Genomic DNA, 6,000 nt, shown 5'->3' with positions numbered 1-6,000 from the left:
CTACCATTTATATGCAGTCACGATTTTCAGTTCCTCAATTTATCGTTATCTGGTGACATTCAAGAGCATCGCATTCAATAATTACTTATTGTGGAAATGACAGATGTTCAAACTGATCGATTCGAACGAGCTATTCAAAATTACCTACGATCAAATCAATTAAGATTGGCTAAAATAATCGTTTAAAACTATCCTACTCTGGAGGTAAATCTCGATTATCTTGTTCAAAAAAGCCTACTTTCCACCACCTCTGAAAAATAAACTTTCTTCAATTATATTCCTCAAGATTTATTGTATGTATCTTTTTCAAGCCACCAGAGTAGTCTTTTTCTTTTCGTGATATTTTATTTGATCCCCTCCTTTGGATCATTCAAATCGTACAACAGTTAAATAACTTTATCAATAAAAGCATTAAGTGGTTCGATACCATAGAATAACCTTTAAATCAATAACTTAGTGCAAGTATATATATTATATATACGTATGTAGTATGTATGATGATAGTGGCTCTTGCTTTTCTGAAATATGCATATGTATATGGGATATTTAATTGTTTTTTTATGCAATGTATATACTACAGTTCAAGTATATCTTCCAGTTGTAATATGTTTTGAATAGTTGGAATATATTCCATTTAATCTGGTACCAAAAACCTTTACAAAAAACCTGGTACAAAAAACGTTATAGTTGAAGTGTATTTTCAGATGTAATATTGACTATATACATTTTGACTAGGTGGAATATATTTCGTCTAACCCACATACATAAGTTGACTCATATGGCTAACTGCATTCCAACTATATTAATTATATATTCCATTCCAATTAATTATAATTAAATTCCAACTATATAAACTATACCAATTATATTATAACATATTACAACTGAAAATTTACCTCAACTATAAGTTTGTACCAGGCTATATGGAGAGGTATGTAAGGTTTTTGTGAAAACGTCACTCGACCATAATTCCATATCATAATTCTTAATACCTAGCAAATATTAACGCATTATCGAATTCTAAAGCATTCATAAAAACATCAGAACTGTCAAAGATATTATATTACAACTGGCGCACATTGTTGAAAGTGTATTTGCACTTGTAGAGTTATAATTTTCTAGTTGAATTGTATTCGAATATGAACGACCTAAAACGCCAGTTGGAATATATTATAACATTATGATTGAGAAACTTGTAGGTACTCATTCGAAAACTAAAAAGAAAATGTTGATGTTTTAACAACTCTAATATAAACTAACATAATATGTGTATCTATTTACGATGCTAGTTTCTCCAAGAGATTGGGTTTCAAAAATTTGATTCTTTATTAGCTTAATCGAGTTCTCATATTCCTTTAATAGCTTTAACCTATTCAAAAACAATTAATAGTCGCTTACAATTTCACTTTCAATTCAATTAAAATTGGTTGTAGTATGAACACAAATGTGGCAATGATTGAGTGAACGTCTCGCTCATTTTAAAACTTACAAATAACAATCAAACAATACGAATAATGTCTAAAAATTCAAAATAGAATAATTTTTTATTTTAAAGAGCACACACACTGCATTAAAATTACACATAAAATATTTCACAATATGCGATTAAAAAAAAAATAAAATTAATTGCACAGATCGCAGCTGCGACGAAGTTCATATATCATCGATTTTTTACAACCGATTCTGACCATATTAACATTTTACACATTTTACTGCTCTTTTAAAATTAAAAAAATAATAATATAAATATTAAATATTCCCTTTTGGTTGTGAATATATTACGCCCCTTCAGTGCGTTTATATTATATTTAAATAATACCTGCGTTGTGTACATTTGTCACAATTTGCATAGTAACGAGCTCTTATGACTTCTGGCAGCTGATATAAAATAATTAAATATACATTTGTACACTTATGAACCTTTTTTATTCACTCATTAAGCATTCGAATACACTCCGACGATATTTTAATATCCGGAAGAATTTCAAATTAAATTCAATTACGAATTTTATATTACACTAGAAAATTGCAAACATATGTATGATATATTGGACACACGCAGTATATGTTTTTTTTGTCTAAAACTTATTGGACATTTGTTTTTTTAGCGCGTAGATAAATGACACCAATTTGTAGCGACACCGAAAATTTGTCGAACTGAATGAAAAATTACATGGAAAAATTATCTACAGTGTGACACAAAAGTGGAATTGGTACCGGACGATTGCGTCACGGTGAGTTAAGTCGCATTTTTGTTATCTGTCTACCTATAATATCGGGGACAAAGTGTATTCGAACTATGTCCGCTCTTGCGGATCGCGATCGAAATGGTCACGAGCAAATATTAGAATCGCATGGGTAATCAGGCCTGAAAATGCTGATTAAACTGTTCGAGATTATAAAATTAGAACGACAGACATATATCGCAATAAATGTTAAGCACCGATAAAACAAACTGGCAAACCATTCACTTACCATTTGTGGACATACAATGCTAGTTTGAATCTAAATACATTCTTACTTATGTAAGTAAAATATTCTCATAGAATATAGAATTAATAATTGCAATATGACATGACTAAAACACTTAAAATATATTGAAATTTCCTACAAAAGTGTCACTAATTTTCCTACTAATTACTTCAAACTAAAGAAAAAAAGCGTTGAGAATTTTTTTCATAACTAATATAGATATCTATGATTTGTATTAACGATGTAATTTTCTCAGAGATTGGATTTCATAAAATTGATTCTTTGTCGATTTAATCAACTTGACATTTTCCTTTTATAGGTTAAACCCATGCTAAACAATTAATAGTCACTTACAATCTCACTTTGAATTCAATTAAAATTGATTGTAGTATGAACGAAAATGTGGCAATGATTCAGTAAGTTTCAATCTCGCTCATTTTGAAACTTACAAATATCAATTAAACAATACGAATAATGTCTAAAAATTCAAAATAGAATAAATTTTTATTTTAAAGAGATTACTTTTAAGAAAATAAAGTAAAAATAGCACGTACCTACATACATACATATGTATGTAGGTATATACCGATATTATATTTTAATTTAAATTAAGATGAATTTTTAAAAATGCTTTTCGAATACATGTTTTTTTTAATGATCTTACATATATAATATTAATAAAACATTTAAATTTTTATTTGTTATAACAATATGAAACACTGATCTGTTGTTAAAATTTTTAAAATATGCCACTGAATTAAAAGACATACTTACCTACGTGAATATAATTCAAAGAAACTAGGTACATATAATATAAAATTAATATACTATCTATTAATCATTACGTTAATCTTACTGAGCCATTAGAAGTAGATTACTAATTACATGTATACTTATATAGATCGTATAATAAGGATATAATATTGTTCGAATTTAAAATAGCCAATACTGGAAATAATTTATGGTTGTATAATAATACATATTTATTCGATTGTATACATGAATCAAATTACTATTCACTCGTAAATATTATAATTAATAGGTACTAAAATGTGTTTTGCTTTATATTCGTAATATTATAATACACATGTATACTTATATGTACATATATACATCGCAATTAATTTAAACGTTATGGCCCAAAGAATAAGTAAATACTGTAATCGAGTCGACCAAATGGTCATAAAATTTATGTTCAAAATCCTGTAGTCCTGTCGTAAAGATCTGTTATCCGATAGTGATAATTATTGCGCGCGTATCGAGTGGACCAATTTGAATAAAGTCCACCGCGTTACAGATCGCTTACGGCCAAAGTTCTCAAACTTTCGATCGCCCTCTATATTTATTCAAATTAAAAAAAAGTCAGTATCAAAAGTCGACGATCATTCGTAAATGATTTCCGGATTGTATAGAGTTTTTCATGACAATGAGACGTGTTACATTGTATTATAATTTGACTGCAATGCTCAATTTACATACAGCCAAATCGTACAATTTTCTCTTATAAATTAAATTATGCTTTTTACCAGGAAGGTAAATTATAATACTGGCACAAAACTATATAGCATAGCACAGAAACAACTAAGAACACTAAGCACAATAATAATGTATTTTCAATTATTTTTTTATGAGAAATATTGTATATGAAATCTATTATATATTGGCTATGAATTAGTAGCCAGTTTATAATAGATTTCAAAATGTATTGCAGTTAAAATTGACCAAAACTTGATTAATTTTATAAGAAAATTTCAAATTAAATTCGACTTTTGATTACAGTACAATGTACGCTTTAAATGGATTACACTCTAAGATTAACATATTTTTACATTTGTATATTGCAGATCATAGATGGCTTAGAACAGCAGCTTTTCTAATCAGATATTATGTAGTCTTTTAATTTAACCCCTTGAGTGCTGAAGTCATTTCTGATGAAAGCCTGCCACGCTGAAAATTTAGCCCGCATTTCCAATTAGAATTATTTAGAAATCCAATAAAAATCAGGTATAAAAATTGTAAAACTCTAGATCGCATTAAGGATTTCCATCGGGTAATTTTGGTGTGGTTATAAATTCAAAAATTCCGGTGTAAACGAGTCTCTAAAAATGTATGGATTACACGACTCATGTTCAATCAATTGTTTTTCAATGCTACCTGAAAATGCTTAGCAGGTAGTATCCTTAGTTATACAATAGCAAAATTTTAAAAAGTCTTCAAGCCCGTGGACTAGTCGGCAAAACGCCGATCGGCGTTGTTCAGCATTGAAAGGGTTAACAAAATGACGCTTCCCCCTTCATTAGTGTGCTTATGAAGCTATTTTAATACTGTTTTCACACATGTTCTTACATATTTGCTTTATAGGAAAATCTGCAGCCAATTTTTGCAAATTAGCTACACTCATCAATCGCGAGATTATGAAACATTCTAATAATATATTCATACCATATTAAGCCATCAGCATAGCTCGGTCGTTAAGCTTCTGTCTAACACCGAGAGGCACCGGGTTCGATTACACGTGTTTAATGCACGTGCAGATTAACATTAATTTTCGGTTCCGTTAATTCTACTAAGGGAAGTCATAAACAAACGACCGTTTCAGTTGTAAATAAATGAGGTGGACCTTTCTAACAATTCACTGCAAAGGTCGAACAATTTCTAAGAATTTTACCCAAGGAATACCATTTAACAAAACAAAATATAACCTATTTTCCAAAACTAAGGGGTGGCAACTGCCCCCCCCCCCATGCCCTCCCCCAAATGACGTCCCTGCATTGGGGTTTACCTGTAAGGCCTACCTGGTATAAAATGTAATAAAATAAATAAATACCATTCTATTTATTTTAAGCAATAGTTCTTTAGAGAACAATGTTTTATATCTTTTCATCGCTCATATTACCATTATTAACCTATGCTTCACCTGTATGGAATAACGCCTCGAATACTAACCTTTCCAAGCTCCAAGTAATACAAAATAAATCCCTAAAAATAATTTATAATACACCCATATATACTAACCTGAAAAAACTGCATGCCATATATAATATTCCGTTTGTTACAGACATTACTAACAAACTAACCAGTGGATTCTATGACAGAATCACTAATAACCATACTAACACACTTGTCAAGAGTCTCAGTGATTACAACAAAATGTCTATACCCTTCAGGTATAAACACAGATTACCTAAACACAATCTGCTTTAGGTCATCGACTTTAGAGAGTCTTTAATTAATATTATGTATTAGATGTATTATGAACATTTATAAGGATTGTAAAAAGGTTTTTGAGCTCTTTTTCCTATTATGCTTTATATTAACATTAGAATAATATAATACTGTGATTACTAACCAAATTAAATTAAATTGTAAAATAGAAAATGATCAGTAGATCAGTAGCTATTAAAATAGATATAAGATGTATTGTGAACATAATTTCGTAATAATAAAAAGCATTTAAAAATCAAAAATATCTTTTCATCTTACTATTTTTTTTTTGCCATTTAGGATTATGTTCGACAAAAACGAATA

This window comes from Arctopsyche grandis, chromosome 5 (genome assembly GCF_051622035.1).
Source record: "Arctopsyche grandis isolate Sample6627 chromosome 5, ASM5162203v2, whole genome shotgun sequence".
NCBI classification, from domain to species: domain Eukaryota; kingdom Metazoa; phylum Arthropoda; class Insecta; order Trichoptera; family Hydropsychidae; genus Arctopsyche; species Arctopsyche grandis.
This window is presented reverse-complemented; position numbering follows the sequence as displayed.